General features: G+C 48.1%; 1 protein-coding gene across 1 annotated transcript in view; it reads right to left on the bottom strand.

Annotated features, from left to right (window-relative positions):
- Positions 1 to 18451, bottom strand: part of LOC116833693 (interferon-inducible GTPase 5-like) — a 37489-nt gene extending 19038 nt beyond the window's left edge. The window contains exons 1-2 of the mRNA XM_032795369.2: positions 18136 to 18451; positions 7075 to 7231 (exon numbers count right to left, since the gene is read on the bottom strand). The gene's annotated coding sequence lies outside the window, so the exon portion shown is untranslated. The remainder of the gene's footprint in view (positions 1 to 7074; positions 7232 to 18135) is intronic.
- Between the last annotated feature and the right edge of the window lie 6918 nt (positions 18452 to 25369).

Raw genomic sequence — 25369 nt, 5'->3', positions numbered from 1 at the left:
GCAGAGTTAAGGTAACACCTCACATCCTGCACACCTTGGGGCCAACCCGAGCTCTCTGCTGAGAAGCTTTTTGGCCACCATGATGGATCTCTAAGAAGGGACTACAACTGCAATAGTGCCCACAGAAATCAAGCCTGGATGTGCACTGGTAGATGCAGGGCCACATAGAAGGCAAGGGAACCCTCTCAAGTGTCCCACATCTGGCCTGAAATTTTAAGTTGTCCCAAGCAGTCCTGCATTGCCATTAAAAATCCCCACACTGACTGCTCTGTCTAGCAACAGGTTTCACTTGCCAATCAAAAATTCCGCAGGGCAGCCAATTGACATCATATTGCCCTGACCAGTCATAACTCTCCAAGCTGAGTCACACAGCCAGGAAAAGGGAGGTTTCTCTACTGGCAACACCAAATGCAGCCACTCCCAAATATGCACCAATGGAAAAATCCAGAAGTAGTCCCGCCCCTCTTGCAATCCTGCCTAGCAAGGTCTTACTCAGTAGCAAAGGCCTTGAGAACTCAAGACAGATTTAGCCAATCAAGAAGGGAAATAAAGTGACTGACAGACCAATATTAAACCCTTAGGATGGCCTGTGCTGCTGCTGGATTGATGCCTCCTGGAGCATTTAACTCATGTTTTTAAATTAACACACAAATTAAAGTTGGCTACTCAAACCTTCTATGAAGCATGCTACACCTACATCCTTCTTGATTTCTTGTTATAATTTTGCACAACGCTGTTAATGAACTACTTGAATGCAATGTGTTCATCTTTGGTGGCTTCTCTTGTGTCCGGTACTTCCATTCCTTCAATTGATATGCTCATTAGTTCATTCACATGATCAGGCAGAAGGCAACTTCTTTCAGAACACAAAATTCTATTCAATGAGGAAAAAGAACGCTCAACTGTAGCTGTTGTTACTGGGAGTAGCAAGAGATGAATTCCTACTCCTTTCATCCCAGGAAACATAGCACAAAGATCGGGTCGGGCCCCTAGTGATGATAAAAAAGAAGTTGAAGTCAAATCTTCATTCATTCGTCATATGATATTCCACTCTGTGTTCAAATTCTCTATTCTGTCCTGAGCACATGGCAGCCCCATTGCTGGTAGTGCCTCACTCCACTCAACCGTTGGTGTTGACAGGGATCTGTAAAAGCTATGCAGAGACTGAGTAGAATCTAGACGTCACTGCTGGAGATTTTTAAGAATCAAGTTTGTGTGCTTTTTCAGTTGTCTTAACAAACACTTCTTGTCCTCTTCACTTAAAGATTCAATATAAATGCCTTCATTTGTCAACTTCTTGACTGAAGTCTTTGATTCTTTTGGTACTTTTTCAATGGATGGTTCTCTGATTGATCCAAATGTAGCTTCTATTGCTGGAGAAAGATTTACTAATGTTGTAGCAGATACCTGTATGGCATTGTTTAATGATCCAAGTGGTTTCAACAGTAGACTTACAAGAGAGAGAATGGCAATAGTCTTCTCTGAATGTCGTAGCAAAAATAATCCACCAGCCTCACTACTTAGATCCATCCCATCTTGGTAGAAACTTTCCAAAGCCAGTAATAATGGCTGGAGTCATTTTAAGACAACAGCCAAGGATCATTCATGAGAAAGCCAGAGGGTTTTCCCAGGTTGAATTAATTTCAACTTCAGTCCCAGTGTATCTTCTATATTTTCCAAGATATTCAGTCTTTTTGGACTCTTGCTGGAAAAAGAGTATAATGAAGACATTAAATGTATAGCTTTTAAATGTCTTTTGAAGAGTCTGCAGCTCGTACTAGTGCTAGCTGGAGTAGATGGCCTCTGCAGTGTGTGTAGGAGAGATTAGGGTTACACTTTTCTCTGAGCAAAGCTTGTGCTCCACCATGTCTTCCCGAGAAGTTTGCAGCTCCATCAAATGCACAAGCAGCCGTCTGTTTGGGGTCCAACTGACAAGCATTTAACTCTTCTAAGATGTGGGTTGTCACAGATGCAGCCGATGTGTCTTCTATAACTTGAACATCTAGAAATGCATTTACTGTCCTACCACTGACATCAAGATACCGTACACAATGAGTTAATACTTGATGCCCATTTGCACTGATGCATTCATCAGCCATGTATGCAAATTTTTTAATGTGGTGAGAGAGTTCTTCACTTTTTCAACTGTTGAGTTTTTCACTGTTGCACCACATGCTTCTAGCCAGTCAGTTAAGTTTCTTGCAGAAAGATAGTGAGCCTTTGCTGGTCTTCTTCAGAACCAGTGTTCCACTTCAGGGTGAACAAGTGATAATGCACTTAACATTGGCTTCCAGTTTGTAGTGTGTGATATCTCTTGTTTAAATAGAAAGTATGATGCCACAGCCATGTTTGAACTGTGTTGTGTCTCCAGCATTCTTAACAGCCTCATTAACACTCATCTGTGTTGTCCTTGGTCAGTGGAGACTCAGAGTTCAGAGGTGCCTTCACATGAGTTCACCTCCCAGCTGGGGGGCAAGAAGACACCTTCCTCGTTCCTCCAGCTGCTCACTCTTCGCTCTGGCCACTGTTGTTCATTGGGCCACCATTCGCTCCATTGCTCTATTGTCAATGGCCCTGTGACGTCACCTTCTGCTGCTACTTGCCACTGTGACCTCTGCAAGTTGGTCTCTTGAGGTTCCACGAGCTCTCAGTGATTTCACCTGACCTGTCAGTGGGGGAACCTTGCTGCTAGTGCAGACTGGGCCATCTGTTCCACAGAAACACTGTCCCACAGCAGGACTAAGCACTCAGACCTGATTATCAGAGAGTTCAGCTGTAGTGGTCACTTAACAAAACAAAAGACTATCCTCTCAGCCCCCAGCTCATCACTAGCTGTCAGGGAGAGCTCATTTAGACTTTGCTTACAAATCATCATTTGAAATGATTAGGTTGCCCAAGATCACTGAAATGAATGCACTGACATTGTCATAAAAAACAACAGCAGTATGAGGAAGCAAGTCTATGTTCATACTTTTCAAACCTATTATACTTTTTCAGATACATGTATTTTATCATACACTTTATATGCTTTTAAAGTGTGTATTGATGTTTCAATTTCAATTCAAATTTCCAAACAATCACTAAATTGGCAACATTGCATGTAACTAGTTTACAAAACTGAGGGGGGTGGGGGGTTGGTGAAATTCAAGGGGGTGTACATGTAGGGAAGTCCCTGTTCAGGTCTGAATGGGGCTCATTGGGGTGTGGCAATGGCTAGCCAGGGAGCCACTGCAGAAGGGCCCCAATGAGAGACACTAACTGAGCCTGACCTGGAAACGCACAAACTCCTATTTGCTGGGATAGGAACTGGACTGGAGAGGTCACCACAGGCACTGAACCTGGAGACCCTGACTCTTGACCCAGGGGCCCAACAGGAATTGCTCTTGCTGCCTTTGAACTGTAGCTGTTATCCTCTGCACCTGGGGTATCTGCAACCTTCCCCTTTCCTGTCAGTCCTCAGAAACTCCCCTGAGCCAGGGGTCTGAGTGGTTATTGGGACCCACCAGGGTTAGCAACACATCCGCAACCTAGCTCCTGAACCACCAACAGTGCTTGCGTCCAAGTCACAGTAAACCTGGCACATGACTGGCACCCTGAGTGACTTTCAATAACTATATCACCACCTACATGCTTGGCCTGGGTGTGGATTAAGGCTGGTTCTGTGCCCCACAATCAGAAGAGGCATCTGCTCAGAAGACAGGCAAATACAAGCCAGTCACTGGTGGTACAGGGCAGAAGTAACAAGGGCCAGTCAGTTTGTTTGGTCTGGCCGGGCTGCGGGAAGTTCCAGAGATTAACTATCCTTAGGATTAGAATTTTTTCCTAATATCTAACCTGAATTTTCCTTGCTGCAGATTAATCCCATTACTAGTTGTCCGACCTTCAGTGTTGTTGTAACAGCCCTTAATATCATCATCATCATCATGTTCCCATTATGCCTCTGGCATTTAGAGCAGTGACCAAGCTCCTCCACTCCTGTCTGTCTGGCAAGTATTTCAATGGTTCCCCAGCTGTGCCTCAGGTTTTTCAGCTCGGCATCCACAGCTCTTTGCCATGTTGTTTTCGGGTGGCGTCATTTTCGCTTGCCTTCAGGTGTCCATCTTATTGCCACTCTGGTGACAGAACCAATTTCCATCTGAAGCACATGGCCAATCCATCTCCAACATCTCCTGGCAATAATGGTGCTCATATCCTGTTGGCTGCACTGTGTGAATAGGTCTTAGTTTGAGATTGTTCTAGGCCAAAAGATATGGAGGATTTTTCTGAGGCAGACTGTATGGAAGGAAGACAGTTTGGACATGTCAGACTTTTTCATTCTCCAGCATTCTGCACTGTAAAGTAGTGTTGAAAGTACCCAGCTCTGATAAATCTTGAGTTTGGGTTTGGAGTTGTATTTTGATGACATTCAGACTGTATTTAGGCTCCTGAAGGTGTTCCTGGCTTTATTGATTCTGTTCCAGACATCTTGGCTTGTTCTACTGTCCTGGCTGATGGTGCTGCCCAAAAATGTGAATGTTTCTACACTAGGGAGAATATAAAAGCAGCAAAGAATCCTGTGGCACCTTATAGACTAACAGACGTTTTGGAGCATGAGCTTTCGTGGGTGAATACCCACTTCGTTGGATGCATGACTGTTAGTCTATAAGGTGCCACAAGACTCTTTGCTGCTTTTACAGATCCAGACTAACACTGCTGCCCCTCTGATAGTGAGAACATGATTCTCTATCTGTACTGGTGATGTTGAGGCAATATTAAAGTTCAGATAGCTGTCTTATTGCAATTGATTTTCAGTCAAATTTGCTGGTTGAATGCATTGAGTCAAGTTTTTTTTTTCTTCCTTTTTTTAGTATCTTCACTATAACCCCATTGGTCCACTCATCTGGCACTTTTCCCCTTTCCCAGACTGCAGGGCCTGATTAACTCTCCAGTGGGCTCGGGTCTATAAGATTTTGTGGGGCCCCTGTATACAAGTCTTTTTCCTAATTTAAAACAAAATGATCACAATTATAGCATGGAGGCTATTAACCCTATACTAGACTTGCCTTTTAATTAACATAAATATCCGTCAAAGACGTTCTGTTGTCACATTTCAGTCTTAAAACATGTAGAATATAGTTAAGTTCGTTCAAAATAGCTGACTTCTTACTTAGAACAGCTGTTATATTAGTTTCTTTCTGGGAGGGAGTTTGGGTGCAGGAGGGGGCTGCAGGCTGGGGCAGAGTGATTGGGTGAAGAAGAGGGTGAGGGGTGCAGGCTATGGAAGGGAGTTTGGTGCAGGAGGGGATTCTGACCTTGGGCTCCGGCTGGGAGGTGCTTACCACAGGTGGCTTCCGACTGGTGGTGCAGCAGGGTTCAGGCAGGCTGTCTGCATGGCGTGGCCCCACTCCACTCCCGGAAGCAGCCGGCTGCAGGTATGTTTCTGCGCATCTCTGAGGGGAGGGGGACAGTGTGTCTCAGTGTCCTGTCTGAGCCTGAAAGCGCCACCCCCGCAGCTCTCATTGGCTGGTTCCTGGACAATGGGAGCTGCAGGAACGGTGCTGGGGGTGGGGGCAGTGCGCAGAGCAGTCTGTACCCCCAACCAGGGGCCGTAGAGATGTGCCAGCAGCTGGCCGCTTCCAGGAGCGGTGTGGAGCCACAGCATGTAGACAGCCTGCGTGAGCCCTGCTGCGCCGCCGGATCTTTAGCGGCCCGGAGATTGTGATCAACTAGAGGAGGCTTCAGGATCAACCAGTCCATTGTGATCAACGGGTTAGTGACCACTGATTGTATATAATTATGGGTTTATTTTTGTGGGGTCCCCCTTAGCCCAAGGCCCTGGGCTGCAGACCCTAAAGCCCCTGTATTAATCTGGCCCTGCCAGACTGATGTAAATAGAGCTTGTCCAGCTCCTAGTTGTGGGAGGGGGGGCATGGGGTTCCATGCACTGCCCTGTCCCAAGCACTGGCTCCTCACTCCCATTGACCGAGAACTGGCCAATGGGAGCTGTGGGGGCAGTGCCTGTGGGCGAGAACCATGCAGAGCCACTTGCGTGCCTCCACCTAGGAGCTGGACCTGCTGCTGGCCACTTCTGGGGGAACAGCGTGGTCCATGGTGCCAGGACAGGCAGGAATCCTGATTTAGCACCCCGCTGTACTGCTGACCGGAAGCCCGAACCCTGCACCCCAATCCCCTGTCTCAGCTCTGACCCTCTCCAAACCTGGAGCCTCTTCCTGCACCCCAAACCACTCATCTGCAGCCCCACCCCAGAGCCTGCACCCCCAGCCCAGAGCCCTGACCCCTCTCCTGCACCCTAACCCTCTGCCCCAGCCCTGAGACCGTCCCCACACCCCAAACCCCTCATCCCCAGGTCCGTTGGGTTGCGGGCATCAACAATTTTCTTCAACTGAGTCACTAGAGAAAAAGTTTGAAAACCAAAGCAGTATAACCTCCAGATCCTTTTTAGCAGTACTGCTGCCTAGCTAGTGATTCCTTATTTTCCTTCAGAGACAGTAGGGCAGGTTCTTGTCGAGGATCTCTGAAAATCCATGTGTGACGGGTTCCCCCTGGGGTGCCATCTGGAATTGGGGTACCTCTGCATCCCCCTAACCCATCAGCCTGGGCTCCTTCTTGCACTGTGCTGCTGTGACAAGCTGCAAAGCCCTCCAGCCTGCACTTTCACCAGCATTCACACAGGTGCGGACCCACCCAGCTGTAGTTACATGCAGACTCTCTGACCAACCCCTGCATGGGAAGGCTACAGCTAATGGAACTCCCAGCTCCTAGGAGTATAAACCCAAAATTATCAACTTGCGCTACACAGGGAACTGCACAGCATAAGCTCATGAAATTCACACCCTTTCTCAATGTGGAGAGGAATATGCAACAGGCTTTTGCCCCTGAGTTATGATTCCCACACACTTCACTCCAAGTCACTGGTTTAGATAAAGCAAAAACAAGTTTTTTAGCTACAAAAGTTAGATGTTAAGTGATTATAAGGAACAGCAAACAGATCAGAGCAGATTACCTAGCAAATAAAGAAAACACATACTAAGCTTTATATGCTAAATAGATTGGATATGAGTAGCAGATTCTCACCCTAAGAGATGATACAAACAGGCTGTTGATTCTTAAGGGGCAAGCTGCACTTGGTTATATCCCAGGTGTTCCACTCACAGGCTAGAAATCCCTGTAGCCTGGGTCCAGCACTTCCCCCAGTTCAGTCTTTGTTCCTCAGATGTTTCCAGGAGTCTTCCTGTGTGGGAAGTGAAGAACACCAAATGATGTCAGTTGCTACCTTGTATAGCTTTTGCATATGGCGAGAACCTTTTGTTCCCAAAGCTTGGTTCCCAGACCAGCCTGTGGAAAATGCTGACATCCCAAGATGGAGCCCAGAGACATGTGGTGGCATCACATGTCCTTGTAAAGTCATCGCAGACATTACTCAGAGCATTCTGTAGCATTCTCAGGAAGGCTCCCCCATTTGGAGATAGCTTAGGAGAAGCTTTTCCTAAGGTTTATTGTTCTTTCTTAATGGCCCATTACCCTGAATAGCTTTCAGAGTAGCAGTCGTGTTAGTCTGTATCTGCAAAAAGAACAGGAGTACTTGTGGCACCTTAGAGACTAACACATTTATTTCAGCATAAGCTTTCGTGGGCTACAGCTCACTTCTTCGGATGCATAGGCCCCGAATAGGTCATTCCTCACCCACTATCTAGACTGAAAACATCTTGTCATAGTGGGCGTTACCAGGTGTAACTACATTTGAAATACAGGTACATAGTCATAACTTCATACAAAATGATACATTGCTAACTTGAAGGAGGTTAAAAATCATGTGCATTTTTAAAACACTGGTCTATAGGCATGTGCCAGCTCTTTTCTCAGACCCAAGAGTCCAGATGAGTGTCAGACGCAGAGGACCTAGGCAATAGTGATCAGCTAAGAGAAGTGGTGTTAAACAGATAATCTTGTTTTGCTACATTAGGACCTGGTCAGCAAACTGCCAGGTGGAGCTAAGAACTAATAATTGTGTCAGCAGAGATGCAAAATTGAAACCAAAGGATCCCTGTTTCCTATTGGTCAGTCTCTGCTGTAGGAACGTCATTCCCACAGATCCAACCTTGAGTTTAGAAAATGGCATGTCAAGAACATATGGCATACCGTCACCTCCCTATTCCAGACCAGTGGCTGCTTTAGACATAAAAGGAGGCAATCTTCATTGTCATTATTTCACTTTTTTTTGCTTTAGACCCCGTAAGAGAATCGTACCTGGCGATAATCAAAAGGATGTGCTCACATTTCGATGGACCCCCAAATTCAGAATTCAACATATAATTTATACTACTAACATTTCAATCGAAGTATTAATTAAATGTTAACGTTGCTAACTGAGACCATGGGAAGACATTAGTACACCTGATTAAACCAAAGGCTAAGATTGATCTTGTCTGCTAGCGACAACCTATCTGCAGATGGAAAACGCCGTGCCTCGTCAAAAAACTTCCTCCCCACCCATGGGAAAAATCTAATATTCTAATGGTAACAGTTGATTGACGAGTTTCTCTGAAGCTAATGTAAGAAGCAAGTGACACTTCCGCCAGCGCTGTGTGTAATAAAACTCCTATGGCTTGGCCTTACATGTGTTGGGATTATGTCCTTCACTCTAGTAGAAGATATCATATTCAGAAAATCATAAACTTTCCATGCACAACTCATGACATATCTTGCATAAAATGCATCAATAATTGCTATAACATTATTATATCAATGCACTATGAGAATATGAGATGCGTGTCCAACCGTGTACTATATGACTGGATCAACCCTTTTCCACATGCTTGTTGACAACCTTCAGCGAATTTCTAGTTAGATGGTTGAGTACGATTCTCGCTTCACAAAAGCCATTTGGCTCTTCCCCATCAAATCAATGTTCCTCTATATGTGCTCTGCAACTACTTTCTTTATATACAGTTTCGATCAATTTCCATCCATGCAGAAGTTAGGCTAATGCGCCTGTAATTGCCAGGATCAACTCGTGGAGCTCTGTTTTAAAAACAGTTTTTCCATTTAGCTACCTCCAATTCATCTGCGACACGGAGGTATTGATTCTCAGTGAGGTTAACATCAGGGTCGGGCAACTACGGCCCGGAGGACCGCGCATCTGCCTCCAGACTTTTGTATAATACCAGTCCTCATGCTCCGACGCCATATGCGACGGGTTGTGGACTTGGCCCTGCTCTGTGCAGTTCCCCGGAAGCAAGTGCATGTCCCTACTCCGGCTACCTATGCGTAGGGGTAACCACGGGGCTATGCAAGCTGCCTGCCTTCACAGTTGCTGCCCCGGCAGCTCACATTGGCCAGGAACCATGGCCACATGGGAAGCTGCAGCGTTGGGTACCTGTCAAACAGGGCAGCCCTGGCACCTTGGCCACGCCTCAATGTTAGGACCGGCGAGCGGGGACGTGCGCTCCTTTGGAAGATTGCTTAAGGTAACGCTGCCCGAAGACCTGGCACCCCTGACCTCTCGTGCATTTCAATGCCCTGCATTCAGCCGTTCCCCACCTGCCCATCTGAACCCCTCGGTCCCAGCTGAAACACCCTCGCTGCACCCCAACCCCTCTTCCCCAGCCCAACCAAAGACCACGCACCCCACACCCAACTCCTTGCCCAACTCACAGCCCCCTCCGTGCCAGCCCGAACTCTTCATTTCTGGCCCCCCCCAGCCCAGATCCCTCACGCCCTCCTGTAACCCCAGGACCCCCATATTATCGTGAGCATTCATGCGCCCGCCATTACAATCTCCATACCCAGATGTGGCCCTCGCGGTGGCGAAAAGTTTGCCCTCCTAGGGGTTCCATACTATAGGAGCAGTTCCTGGCAAATTTCTGATCATTGAGTTTTTGCCCTGCTTGTAGAGCTTTGCTAGGAGGTAGGCTTGAGACTCTGCTACTACAAGATCCAGAATAAATAGAGTGTTGCCCAACGTGCATAATAAGCTGGACTGCAGCGGAATATTCTCAACCATAGGATGACACTTAGGAGTCTGACCAGTCACTTTACCAGAGTTCAATGCTCCTTGCCTATTTCTCGTAATTAGGATTTTGCTTCTCAAGTTTTTAAACATCCTTTTGTTGCGCTCAACTGAAAATGGCCTCCATGTGCTCTTGGGTTGTTTAGGGCCATGGAGCAGGTCTTTTGTCTAGTTTTGGCCAAGCGAAGTAACCAAGGTAAAAATGGGAGAAGAGTCTATTAGCTGAAAGATGGGGAATACCCCAAAGAGGGGAAAAGAAACAAAACACAAGCCGAAAAGGCCCACGAGAGAGCACAGAAGACGAGAGAAAGGTACAAAGGGTGCCACAAAAATCAGAGGCTCAATTCTCAGTAAATTACTATTGGGCAATTGGATTGTCAGAGGAAACAACAACCTACGGTGTGCTTTGATTTGGGGATATTATATTTAGTCTGAAGAATATATAATAAATAATAGAAAGTTATTCAATAGCATAGCTGGGCGGAGGTGGGAGGTACATGGGGGAAGCAACCGCTTACTCCATTTTCCAAACGCCGATAGCCTTATTAGGGGTACCATGGCACCAGCGGTGTCAGTCTGCAGCTCTGACTCCGCTCTCGCTAAGCTTGGCTGCCGGGTCCAGTGGTGGGCTTCGCTTGCGGCACAAAGGGGAGCAGCAGGCCGGAGAGCCATGAGGAGGTGCTGGCGAGGACCGACGCGGGCACAGCATGAGCAATCTGCAGCAGGCTTGGAGGACCAATGGCAGGGGGGTGGGTTAGGCATAGAGGAAATGGCGTAGTGGTTGGCAGGTTGCGTGAGGAGAGCTGTGTGGCGCCCGCTGGGGAAGAACAGAATGTTGGTGTGGGATGTCGCCTAGGTTAGGATCCTTGGCTCTTTGCCACCCCAAGCTTGAGCTGGGCAAGTGAGGGATGAATTGAGGCAGGACCCGCAGCGCTTCAGCCTGGATAGATGTTGAACACAGAGGACTCCCGGTCCATACTGCCCCGGTGCCCAAGGGGCCAGGGACCCACCAGGAGCTGCTTTCCCAGTCAGCCTCTTGAGGCATAGCAGGCCCGTTAACCCTGATCCAGGACTGTACTCCCCTCTGTTCCCTTGCACAGCACAGGGGTGAAATGGAGGGGGGGGGGGCTGCAACCCCAGGCTTGATGTCCTGGAGAGATTTTCACCGTTATTTAGACTCTATTTTTGCCTATTAGAGATTGTAGGTAATGTCCAGTCTGTCCTTAATTTTAGTTGTTCGAACATGATGGATGAGCCTGGCACTCCTGTTTCCTAGTCCAGAACGTTTCACCTTCCTGGCTCGAGGGGATATGGGGAACTTTGCTACTGACCACAAAATGTTCCACATTATGAATTACGCCAGAGGCTCCATTGCCTCCTGAGCTGATGGGGGGGGGACAGAGAATACAATTATTCAGAGGATGATGATCTTCCACTGAACTCATACGTTTCGGTTGCTCAGATAGAGAAGTACCTCTTCAGCCTGCCAGGGATCCCAAGTCTGTGTGTTGTGTTAGTGTTTAGTGAAAGATCTCTCTCCATTGATCGTCAAGTGGGCTTTGTGATCAGGTGAGACAGGATAAGGAAGAAGATGATGCTGGAAAAGATCTTCCCAAATATAGGGGGACATGGCCCCCCTCCAAACACATGCACACAATGCATCCCTCTTGGGGTTGCTCCTATGGTTGAACAAAGGCTACGAAGAAAGAAGTCTTTATCGTCAGTCCCAAATCTGCAATTGCTTGGTGCTTTCTTGAAGAAAGGCCTAATCTCCAGATATTTGATCACAAAACCTTCCTATCTGTCTCTTTCACTTGCCCTCTGTCTCTTTGTTATTAGGATAAGTCAGCTACAACAGATATCTGTTTTATGCCAGAAGGAATATGCACGTCCAGTTGAATTGTGTTAGTAGAAGCAACCACACAAGACAGTCAGTTCTTGTGCACTCGCTGCTGAACTATCACAGAAAGAATCTTATTTTCACTGTTCTATTTTGTGCGGAAAGAGCATTGGGAGTGGGTAAGTAAAACCCACAGAATAGAAGAGATTGAACAACTGTTCCACCCAAAACAGCAGAAAAAATACCACAAAAAACATGGAAACGCACACAAGGATAAATTGCACGGTGATGCACATTTTAGTGGTTCTGTGCCCTTCCCTTAGCTACCGCCGTAACACATGGTGGAATATCAGCGAAAGTGTAGGAGCTAGGGCTGCTGGGATGGGTGCGTTCACGGGTGAGAATCTGTGCTTGCTCGGCCCAGGGAGGGACTATGAGTCCTGTTAGCCCCCCACTCCTTCTCCCCATTATTATTTTTATTCTTCTCTGTTGCTGATACGGTTATTCGTGTGTCACCAATCAATTCAACTGTGGAAGATGGGCATAGCTTGATGTGCTTTGTTCTGAGTGAGTGGTTAGAAGTCCTGGGCGAGCCTTCATCAATAATATTCAATGATATATGAGGAATTATCATGCTCCGGGTGCAGGGAGGTCAGAAAGGCCATCAGACCAGGAGTCGGCAGCAGACCGGTCCCAGTTAATAAAACAAAGGGGAACTGATTTGATTTTTGTGTGTGAGTGTTCTAAAAAGAAAGAGCATGAAAGCATTGGGCTGGGGCAGACATACAATAGTCAGCAAACTTAGCTTGACTACCTGAACTAAACGTACAGAACCCATGGTATTTTTAAAACAGGTCTAAGTTTCGTTCTATACATGACGTTGGCAAAGGTATCTGCCTTGTGTTGCAATGGAAACTAAGCGATTTCTATCAAGATTGAGTTGCGTATACGGATCCTGGGGCAGGCGTATATTTGTGAACATCAGTTCCAGGAGAATTACCCCAGGTTATCCTACCTAACACCAGGTAAGAGGGTTGAGAGAAGAGATGAAACGGTATGTTGCTGAGACACTGGAGCAAGATACAAGAGAGGGTGTAAACAAGCAGGATGCCATGGAAACCATGAATGAAATAAGTATTTGTCTCAGTCATAAATGTCAGGGGATCGTGCATGTAACGTCTTGTTTCAAAGTCTGCGACCTTATGCGTTCCAAAAATGCTGGGTGCTTACATAAAAACTCTCCCAAGCTATCAGCTTGGCTCTGATCTCTGCAAAACGAGCGATTTAGGCTCGTCTGGTCACCCGGTCACCCGCAACCTTTCCCTGGGGGACCCCAAGACCCAGAACCCCGGTCTCCTATCTCACGGGAAAACAATGCTCCTCCCCTGTCTCTCGTTATTCTCCAGCTTCCCTCGCCTGGTGAGCCCTGGGCATGCGAGTACTTAACTCCTTGAAGCAAAAACAAAGAGGGCATTAACCCTCCCCTGAGGCGATGCATTCAAATCTAGATTAAAAGCTAATACCAATAGAGATTTCCACTCCCCTCTTTCTGAGCCTCACCAGAGAAAACAAAAAACGCTCCAACAGGTTTAAAAGTAAACTTTATATAAAAAGATAAGAAATACAAAAATATAACCCACTGCATTAAGATGCAATTACAGGCTCTTGCTTATAAGAGAAGGATAACCAGGCTGAATTCAAAGATAGCCAATTAAACCAGATCCAGCACGAGTATCAACACACCATGTACTACTAACACAAAGCATATAGCAGCCTATTTGCCTTGTTGCTCTTTGTTCCACACTTGGAGAGAAGATGTTAGAAGAAATGGAGTTAGCACGGTATAGCCTGTTCCATTCAGTCGGGAGAAAAAACAGAACTTGTACACAATTCCCGCCCCTTACTTTGAAAAATCGACGATTCTCTGATTGGTCCTCTGCGTCAGTTGTTATGGTTCCCTATTGTTCACCCGTTACAGTTAAAGAAAAAAACCCTTTGTTATCTATTCTATGACGCGGGTGGGAGGGGGGTGGTACCTGACCACCTTTGGTTATGCTAGGGGAGGAACAGAGATTCTAGTGTGACTTTGATGTACATCGTGCGGCCTCGGGCTATGTGTCGAGAGATGTACCATGTTAAGCAGGGCTGTCCCTACCCCTATGCAAGTACGCGGCTGCATCGGGCACCAGGAAATTTGGGCGCACAGCTTTCCTGGAGTTGCCGCTGTGCAGCTCATGAGCTGTCACGCCCCTGCTCTAACCTTCTTCCCCCATGATCCCCTGCCCCTGCTTCTGCTCCCAGCCCACCCCCACCGACCTTCTTCCCAAGAAGCCCAGCCCAGTGGTTGCGAGCTCCACCCCACCTTCTTCCTGCCCCTGCTCCATCCCACCCAGCTCTTCCCCCCTGCTTCACTCCCACTCCCTGAGGACGCAGCAGTGTCGGGCTGCTTCGACCAGCAGCCAGGAAGTGAGCGATCCTGCCCTCGACCCTGCTCCACTCATCACTTCAGCCCCTTCACGGGGAAGTGCTGGGGGAAGTTCCTGCTGCCCCAAGCAGCCCACCCCCACGGAGGCCTGGGCCCCCACCTTGCGCCCGCGTGAGGGTGCATTAGCCCGCAGGAAAGGCTCGGGTGTCCCTGCCGTAACCATGGAAGCCAGGGGCACTAGAATTTTGCCGTCAGGTCTAAATAAGAGACGCTGGCAAGTGCCGGTTTGTCGTGAATCTCTGGTCTGCATGTGTGTGGAGTACAGCGAGGTCTGCTGAATCAACTGGTGTTTAGTGACTATATGATGATAGAACACATGCACATTAGGGTGATCGATGTTTCGAGAAACATCGAGGTCCGATATCGAGCAGTTTGTCCTGTGTCCTGCCAAAGTATATGGTCAGGAACTATTTGTCTCGATATTTGTTTCAGGTGCTTTTTCTTGTTGTTTTTCTTTATGCTTAGGCTGTTGCTTAGGAAATTCGGGACTGCCGCAGGGGGCGCCTTTTCAATTGTTACACTGACCCAGTCCGGGTCATGTCAGCGCACTTCAGGCAGTGGTCCTTCAGTATGTGTTCATTCGTGGCATTTGGCATGGCAGCTACTGTCTTTCTTTTGCTGCAAAAATACCGCCACGAAGTCGCGAGTATGCCAATCGGTAGGAGTCCCTACATCGAATGTTGCCAACCAAGACCCGGAATGAATGTACAAATGATATAAGGCGTGCTCCCCTCTGCGGTCAACATGATAGTTTTCCAGTCGCATTTTTGGTCACCCATGCTGCTCCAATGGACAACAGATTGGGAGGTTGCAGAGGCAGCACATTGTTTGATTTGATTAGTGAGAGGCATCCATGCTCATCAGGGCCTCTCAAGCCTCCCCCCATCCATTCTTTGATGCCTCCCCAAAAACTCTGTCCATTTTATATTATACTTGTGGGCTCCGGCCTGCATTATTCCACTGGGAACTTCGCTTTCGCTGTCAATGACATTTGCTGGAGCTGGTGTTCTATTTCTCACTTATTTTTCCCGCAATGGAGTTTGGAGGATGGACAGTGTTTTGAAGAATCTTGTCCTGTGATTTTCTGAGGAATTGGGTGACTGATTAGATATTTCAACGATACTATAATAGGTACCTGCGCTCTCTCTAGAAAGGCATTTGTCTCAATGTCCTGATTACAGTAATGGGCCATACCGGCTTTTCACAGTCTGGAAGGGCTGATCACATTTGTCACAGGTTGGGACTGTGATGGCGGTACTGGAAATAGTGCCATTGATATAATGGATGTTTAACCAGATATGTGACTGGAAGTGGATGATTTTACAAGAAGTATGCCAATAGTAACGCGTATCATTGAAAAGTTATCACTAATATGTGTGTAACCCTTGATATATATGTCATAATTGTCTTTGTATGTAGTTAATATACTGAGAAGCCATGCTAGTGAGCGTATACGTCAGCGGCAGGACATGCAGCATGTAAATCATATAATGTCAAGAATTGGAAGACACCTCTGTGTATCTAGTCCAATCCTCTGCCTCCAAGCAGACTACGTCCTCAAGTATATTATCCCCGCGAGGCCCTCTTGTTCCAAGTACACCCCTGGCTTATCTCTCTTTTTTTTTTTGCTTACTTACTTCTGCAGTGTGTAGGGGCAGGAATGGTCTCAGTTTTTTGTTCTGTTCCTAATAAATGAGATAAACCAAACATTCAAAAACTAAAACAAATTTGGGAAATGCTGTGGTGCCTCATGGGAGTTGTAGGTGAGGAGCCTCATGCTCCCATTTTCCCTTATGGAAATCCCAGCTGGACTACATCTGGATTGATGCACTGCAATCAGGGCCGGCTCTAGGTTTTTTGCCACCCCAAGCAAAAAAATTTTTGGCTGTCCCCCACCCCAGTCCTGGGCTGTCACCCTCCCCACACACACACCAGTGCCCTCCCCCACCCACACCCCCGGGTCCTGGCCGCCGGCCCCGCTCAGCCCGCTACCGGTCTCGGGTCCGCGCTGCGTCCGGGAGCAGGTAGGGGGCGCCCTCCCCCTGCCTGGGGGCCAACCCAGAGTCCCCTCCTGCACCCTGAACTCTTCATTTCTGGCCCCCACCCCCAGCCAGATCCCTCACCCCCTCCTGTACCCCAACCCCCAATTTCGTGAGCATTCATGGCCCGCCATACAATCTCCATACCCAGATGTGGCCCTCGGGCGAAAAAGTTTGCCCATCCCTGGGTTCCATACTATAGCTAGCAGTTCTGCAATTTGACATTTGAGTTTTGCCCTGCTTGTGAGCTTTGCTGGAGGAGGCTGGAGAGCCTGACTCTACAAGATCAGATAAAAGGGTGGCCCAAGCTGGCATAATAAGCTGACTCAGCGGTATCTCAACACCTCAGGTGACACTCTAGGGGTCCTGACCTATCACACCAGAGTTCATGCTCCTTCCTATTTTCCTCATTAGGATTTGGCTTCCAAGTTTTAAAACATGCCTTTTTGCCTCTAATGGCCTCCATTGCTCTGGTGTTTAGCCATGGAGCAGTCTTTTGGTCCTCCTACTGTCTGCTTTGATTTGGGGTATATATTTAGTCTGAGCTTCTATTATGGTGTTTTCAATAGCATAGCTGGGGGCAGGGGGAGGTACAGGGGAAGCAACCGCTTCTCCATTTTCCAAAAGCGATGCCTTAGTTAGGGGTTACCATGGCACCAGCGGGCAGGGCCCACACTCCGCTCGAAAGCTTGGCCTGCCGGGTCGGTGGTGGGCTCCTGCAGGCAAGGGGGAGCAGCATGGCCGGAGAAGCCATGAGGGGAGGTGCGGCCGGAGGACCGAGCGGGGGCACAGCATGGCAATCTGCAGCACGGCTGGAGGAGCCATGGCAGGGGGGTGGGTGGCATAGGGAAATGGCGTAGTGGCTTAGCCAGGTGCGTGAGGAGAAGCTGGTGGGCCCTGGGGAAGAACAGAAGTGTGTGGGGATGTCAGCCTAGGTAGGATCCTCTGGCTCTTTGCCACCCAGCTTGAGCTGGGCAAGTGGGGGGATGAATTTGGGGCGGCCGGCGCTCAGCCTGGAACACAGAGACTCCCCCAAACTGCCCCGGTGCCCAAGGGGCTCGGACCCACCAGGAGCTGCGTTCCCAGTCAGCCCCTGAGCATAGCCAGGCCCTGTAACCCTGATCCAGACTGTACTCCCCTCTGTTCCCTGCACACACACGGGGCTGAAACTGGGGGGGGGGGGGGCCACACCCCAGGCTTGAAGGTTCCTGGAAGATTTTCACCTTATTAGACTCTATTTTGCCTATTTAGAGATTGGTAGTAAGGTCCAATCTGTCCTTATATATGTTCGCAACAGTCATATGAGCCTGGCACTCCTGTTTCCTAGTCCCAGGAAGCGATTTCACCTTCCTGGCCAGGGATATGGGTAACTTTGCTAACTGACCACAAAATGTTCCCACATTATGAATTACAGCCAGAGGCTCCATTGCCTCCTGAGCTGTGGGGTGGGGGACAGAGAATACAATCTAGTCAAGGATGGATTTGTCTTTCCCACTGAGCTCCATACGTGTTCTGTTGCTCAGATCAGAGAAGTACCTCTTCAGCCTGCCAGGACCCAAGCTTTGGTATTTTATGAAAGACTCCCATTGATGTCAGTGGGCTTTGGATCAGGAGGACCTGGATAAGAAACTGATGCTGGAAAAAGACCTTTCCCAAAATATTGGGGGAACATGCCCCCCCCTCCACACACACATGCACACATCCATCCCCTTCCCCTTGGGGTTGCTCCTATGGTTGAACAAGGCACAAAAGAATCTCTTACCGTCAGTCCACAAATGCTTCAATTCTTCTGAGCTTTCTTGAAGAAACAGGCCAATCTCCAGATATTTGATCACAAAACCTTCCTATCTGTCTCTTTCACTTTCCCTCTTCTCTTTTTATAGGAAGTCAGCTACACAGATCTGTTTTATGCCAGAAGTGAATATAGCACGTCCCAGTTTGTGTTATAGAAGCAACCACAAGACAGTCAGTTCTGTGCACTCGCTGCTAGCTATCACAGGAAAGGAATTTTATTTTCACTTTCTATTTTGTGCGGAAAGGCTTGGGAGTGGGTAAGTAAACACCACAGATTAGAAGAGGTTGGAGACACTCTTTCACACCCAACAGCAGAAAAAATACACAAAAACATGGAAACGCACACAGATAAATGGCACGGCTGCACATTTCCTGTGTTCTGTGCCCTCCCTTAGCTACCCCCGTAACACATGGTGGGAATATCACAAAGTGAGCACTTGGGGGCTCTGGATTGGTGCCTTCACGGTGTAAACAGGGAGCTTCTCCCCAGCAGGACGATGGATCCATTACCCCCCACTCCTTCTCCCCATTATTATTTCTATTCTCTCTGTCTGGAGACCGGTTATTCAGGGTGTCACCAAGTCAAATTCAACTGGGAAGATGGGCATAGCTGATGTGGGGCTCTTGTTCTGATGGAAGGTGTAGAACCTCGCTTCACTCAGCCAATAATTACAATAATGATAAGTTATCATCTCCGGGTGCAGAGGTCCAGAAGGCCATCAAGAACAGGGTCGGCAGCAGGGTCCCATATAAACAAAGGGGAACTGATTGATTTTTGTGGGTGTAGGCGAAAAAGAGCATGAAGCACTGGGCCTGGTGGCCAGTACAATAGTCAGCAAACTTAGGCCATACCATGAACTAAAGTCAGACCATGGATTAAAGCAGGTGCTTACAAGTTTACTGTTCTATACATGACTTTGGCAAAGGTATTGCTGGTGTTGCTGGAACACAGGCATTCACAAGAAGCAACGGATCCTGGGCAGGCGTGTGAACACAGTCCAGAAGATTACCCCAGGTATATCCTGACCTAACACCAGGTAAGAGGGTTGGAGAGAAGAGATGAACAGGGATGTTGCCTGAGACACCTGGAGCAAGATACAAGAGGAGGTAACAAGCAGATGCCATGGAACACATGAAATGCAACATAAGTAATTTGTCTCAGTCTATAAATGTCGGGGTGTGGTAAACGTCTGTCTCAAATCTGGACCTTAGCGTCCAAAAATCTGGGTGCTTACATAAAACTCTCCCCAAGCTTATACCCAGCTTGGCTCTGATCTCGCTGCCACCAACCAGGATTTTAGGGCTCCTGGTCACCCCGAGTCACCCCAACCTACCTTTCCCTGGGGGACCCCAAGACCCAGAACCCCGGTCGTCCCTATCTCAACGTGGAAAACAATGCCTTCCTCCCCCTTGTCTTCCTCGTTATCTTGTCCCAGCTTCCCTCGCCTGGGTGAGCCCTGGGCATGCGAGTACTTAAACTCCTTGTGAAGCAAAAACAAAGAGGGCGATATTTACCCTCCCCCTGAGGCGATGCATTCAAATCTTAGATTAGATAAGCTAATACCAATAGAGATTTTCCACTCCCCTCTTTCTGTAGCCTCACCAGAGAAAAACCCAAATAAACGCTCCAACCAGGTTTTAAAAAGTAAACTTTATATAAAAAGATAAGAAAATACAAAAATATAACCCACTGCATTAAGATGTCAATTACAGGCTCTTGCTTATAAGAATTATAGGATAACCAGGCTGAATTCAAAAGATAGCCAAATTAAACCAGATCCAGAGCACAGTACCAACACACATGTACATACAACACAAAGCATATAGCAGCCTATTTGCCTTGTTGCCTTTGTTCTCACACTTATGTAGAGAAGAAATGTTAGACAAGAAATTGAGTTAGCAGGAAAGCTGCTTTCCTACATAGCCGGGAGAAACAAAAGACACAGAGTACAACAATTCCCGCCCCTGACTTTAAAAATCCGTTCTCTGATTGGTCCTCTGGTCAGGTGTTTTGGTTCCCTTTGTTCACCCTTTACAGGTAAAAAGAAAATTAACCCTTAGTTATCTATTCTATGACACGGGTGGGCAGGCCGACGAGTCGTTGTACCTGACCTTTAACCTTTGGTTGTGCTAGGGGACAACAGAGATTCCTGTTGCTGACTGACTTACACCGTGCACCTCGGGCTATGTGTCAGAGTGTACCATGTAAGCAGGGCTGTCCCATACCCCTATGCAAGTACGCGGCTGCATAGGGCACCAAGGAATTTGGGCGCCACATTTTTCCTGGAGTGCCGCTGTGCAGCTCCATGAGCTGCTCAAGCCCCTGCTCTACCTAACTTCCCCCATGACTCCCCTGCCCCTGCTTCTGCCCCCTGAGCCCACCCCCACTCCACCTTCTTCCCAAGATAGCCCAGCCCCATGGCTCCGACCCTCACCCCACTCTTCTTCCTGCCCCTGCTCCATCCCACCCAGCTTTCCCACCCTGCTTCACTCCCACTCCCCTGAGAGACCTGCAGCAGGTCGGGCTGCTCTCACCAGCAGCAGGAAGTGCAGCGATCCTGGCCTCGACCCTGCTCCAACTCATCAGACTTCCAGCCCCTCACCAGGTGAGTGCTGGGGGGGACAGTTCCTGCTGCCCCGCAAGCCCAGCCCACCTTCCCACGGAGGCCTGGGCCCCACACCTATCCCTCACGTGGGGGCTGCATAGAGTCCCGCAGAAAAGGCTAGGGATGTCCCTGCCTGTAACCATGGAGCCAGGGGCACTAGAATTGTTGCCGTCAGGTCCAAATAAGAACGCTGGCAAGTGCCTTTGTCATGTGAACCGTGCTGTTGGTCTTTCTTTTGCAGGGTGTGTGGTACCTTAGCGAGGTCTGCTGAATCAACTGTCTGCACGGGGCTGGACATAGCATATGCAGAGAGCACACATGCACATATGGGTGGATCAGAATGTTCCGATAAAATCGGGATTTGGTCCCGATATCGAGCAGTTTGTCCTGTGTCCTCAGCCGTCCCTCGCAATGTTTCACGCAGCATTGGAACGGAAACACAGATGCACCTGTTCGTCTTCGCCGTCTGATGCAACGCTGTCCAAGGCCTCCAGGATTCTCTAAAAGAAGGCCATATTTGAGCTATCGAGAAGATTTCAGAAAAGAAACAACTGTAAGCCTCACTGCCATGTATTGAGATTTATGAACCCTGGGTGCGTTGCCTAACCCCATTAACCTTATCCTCGGACCATCACTTCGTAATGTTAATTACTGAGCAACATCTTTCTGTTCACCTTTCCACTGGTTGACTCCAGAAGAGATCAGCCCACCCGAAACACCCCTGATTGGTAATATCTCCTCTCATGGTGCGCGCTACGGGTGGGGGCAAACTCCCCTGATTGGCAGAGGTGGTGGGAGAGTTCTTAGAGCAGTCACACGACCTTCTTCTGTCCGGCACCCCACTCCAACACCCCCTGATTGCCAAAGCTACTTTGGGTCTATGGCGGGGTTAAACAAACTGTGGGTAGAAGGCACTTGTACCGAGTCTTCTGAGAGGGTCACATGACATCCTTTGCTTCTGGTCATGTGTACGGTCTTGCTGCAGAGTAATATGTGATTTGGATGAAGGACTTTCAATTTGATAGGAAAGTGGCTAGATCATTGGGCTCAATGTGTATCATTCAATGGCTTGTGTCTGTGGCAGCGGTATCAAGCACATGCCCAGGGCCAGCCTGGGCGCAGTTTTGTTTAACATCTTTATTAATGATCGGGAGGATGGGATGATTGCACCCACAGCAAATTCCTGGTTACAGTAAACTGTGGGAAGATAGATATGTGAAGGTAGAATTTAGGGTCCAGATGAATAATAAAAATGCGGAGATTGGCCAAAGAACGGATAGGTTCAACAGGACAAGTGTGGAGTCCTCACTCTAGAGCAGAGAATCCCATGGACTGCTACAGGGCTGGGGGGCCAGACTAGCTAGGCAGCAGTTCTTCAGAAAGGACCTGGGGATTTACAGTGGACGAGAAGCTTGGATATGAATGAACCAGTGGCTTGTTGCCACGAAGGCTAATGGCATATTGGTGCGATTATGGACGCATTCAGCAGATCAGGGAATGATTATCCCTCTTTTCGAAACACTGGTGAGGCCACACCTGAGATATTACTTCCAGTTTTGTCCCACTAAGAAGGTGTGGACAAGATTGGACAGTGTCCAGCGCAGGTAACAAAAATGATCAGGGCTTGGGCAATGACTTATGAGAGAGCTGAGGGAAACTGGGCTTATTTAGTTAGCAGAGAGAAGAGTGGCTCTGATAGCAGCCTTCAACAACTGAAGGGGGGTTCCCAAAGTGGGTGAGAGCTCGGCCGTTCTCAGTGGTGGAGATGACAGACCAGGAGCAATGGTCTCAAGTTGCAGTAGGGAGGTCTAGTTGGCTGTTAGGAAAACTTTTCTCTAGAGGGTGTGAGCCACTGCGATGGGTTAAATGAGAGGTTGGTGGAATCTCCATCCTTAGAGGTTTTTAGGGGCCGACTTGACAAAGCCCTGGCTGGATGATTTACTGAGGACTAGTCTTGCTTTGGGCAGAGGATTGGACTAGATGACCACCAGAGGTGTCTTCCAACCTTGATAGTTCTATGATTCTACATGCCTGCATGTCCTGCGACTATACGCATAGCCCCTGGCTTCTCTCGTATTATTAACTCACAGTACAAAACAATCTACATATAAACAAGGTACTATATTTTAGTGAATTCATAACTTTTCCACTGACCTTACATGGCATATCTGTAAGATTCCATGTGCATTTTGTAATATGGTATCAAAATATTATAACTGGACCACCTATAGTCCATTACAGCATCACAGTCACAACTTGAAATGGATCCATTGCCCTTCCAGCTGGTGGAAAGACCTATGCCATTATAATAGGAAATAGACCAATGCCTCCTTCAGAGAAGCGCTGCTACATACCCTTGAAAATGCTATAGGCACCCAATCCTCAGGGAATCACACGGAAGATCTCTTCAAACACTGTCCACTCCAAACTCCCATTGCTGGGCAAATAAGTGAGAAACTAGAAACCACCAAGCTCCAGCAATTGTTCATGACAGCAAAGGAAGTTTCCCCGTGGAATAATGCCGGCCTGGAGCCAGTATAGTAGAAATGACAGAGTTTGGAGGCACTCAAAGAACGTGAGGGGGCGCGAGCCCTGTGACATTATCCCTCCCTAACAATCAAAAATTGCTGCCTCTGCCATCTCCACTCTGTCAGTGGTGTAGCAGGCAGGTGACCAAATTGACTAACGGACAACTTCAGGACGCGCAGGGAGCGCCTTCATGACATCACCTCGTCGTCACTCCGGCCCAGTGCACCGCACACCAGGGAGACCAAAAGAATGCGCCGCCAATGCCACCGATACCGCGTCAGCAACTAGACCACTGAGCAGTGTGAGACCCGCCACTAACAAAAGAGTCGATCCCAAAGGCCACCCGCCAAGCTAAAAAGAGAGAAAACCAACCAAAACCAACAAGGGCACCTTTCGGGACTGAACCCAGGGGGAGCGCCTTTTCCAATTGTTACACTGACCGTCCGGAGTCCTTCAGCGCGCACTATCTGGCTAGTCGCGGATGCATCAGTTCGCTGTTACGAGTCCTTCTACGGTTGGCGATCTCTTGGCACGGCCAGGCTACTTCTTTCTTTTGCTTGCAAAAAAATTAACCCGCCACTGAAATGTCGCCGAAAGATAGCAACTGAAGGACCCACCACCGAATGTGCCACCAAAGACCCGGACAGGTGAATGTAACAATGAAAAGGCGCTCCCCTGCGGGCGGTCCTGATAGTTTCCAGTTAGTCATTTTGGTCACCCTGCCTGCACACCAACTGACAAACAGATTGGGAGGTGCGGGCAGCAATTGTTTTGATGATTAGGAAGGGATATGTCACAGGGCTCCAAGCCCCCCATCACATGTCTTTGATGCCTTCCCAAAACTCTGTCCATTTCTATATACTGGCTCCAGGCCTGCATTATTCACCGGGGAACTTCCTTTGCTGTCATGACATTTGCTGGAGCTTGGTGGTTCCTATTTTCTCCTTATTTTTTCCCAAGCAATGGAGTTTTGAGGTGGGGACAGTGTTTGAGAGATACTTCCGTGTTGATTTCCTGAGGATTGGGTGACCTATAGCATAATTTCAAGGGGTTATGGTACATGCGCTTCTCTGAAGCAGGCATTGTCTATTCCTTAGTAAATGGGCATAACGGGCTTTCACCAGTCTGGAGGGGCATGGCATCCCATTTCACGGTGTGACTGTTGATGCTGTATGGGACTATAGGTGGCCATTTTATAATATTTTGTGATACCAATATTACAAAATTGCAATGGCATCTTACAAGATATGCATGTAAAAGGTATCATTGGAAAAGTTATGGATTTCACTTAATATAGTAACCTTGTTTATATTGTATGAATTGTCTTTGTTACTGTGAGTTAATAATACTGAGAGAAGCCAGGGGCTATGCGTGATGAGTCAGGCAGGACATGCAGGCATGTAGAAGTCATAGAATATCAAGGTTTGGAATACACCTCTGGTGGTCATCTTTTAGTCAATCCTCTGCTCAAGCAAGACTATTCCCAAGTAAATCATCCCAGCCAGGGCTTTGTCAAGTCAGGCCCTAAAACCTCTAAGGATGGAGATTCCACCACCTCTCTAGTTAACCCATCCCAGTGCTTCCACCCTCTAGAGAAAACGTTTTCTAAACAGCCAACTGACCTCCCCCACTGCAATTGAGACCATTGCTCTTGGGTCTGTCAATCTGCCACCACTGAGAACGGCGAGCTTCCACCACTTTGGAACCCCCCTTTCAGTAGTTTGGAGGCTGCTATCAAAGCCCCCCTCACTCTTCTCTTCTGCCGACTAAATAGCCCAGTTCCCTCAGCCTCTCCTCATAAGTCATGTGCCCCAGCCCCTTGATCATTTTGGTTACCCTCCGCTTGGACACTGTCAATTTGTCCACATCCGTTCTGTAGTGGGGGGACCAAAACTTGGACGTAATACTCCAGGTGGGCCTCACCGAGTGTCGAAACGAAAAGAGGGGAATAATCACTTCCCTCGATCTGCTGGCAATGCTCCTACTAATGCAGCCCAATATGCCATTAGCCTTCTTGGCAACAAGGACACACTGTTCATTCATATCCAGCTTCTCGTCCACTGTAAT

The sequence above is a fragment of the Chelonoidis abingdonii genome, chromosome 11 (assembly GCF_003597395.2).
Source record: "Chelonoidis abingdonii isolate Lonesome George chromosome 11, CheloAbing_2.0, whole genome shotgun sequence".
NCBI lineage: Eukaryota > Metazoa > Chordata > Testudines > Testudinidae > Chelonoidis > Chelonoidis abingdonii.
The sequence above is the reverse complement of the archived record's forward strand: the minus strand, read 5'-3'. Positions and strand labels throughout refer to the sequence as shown.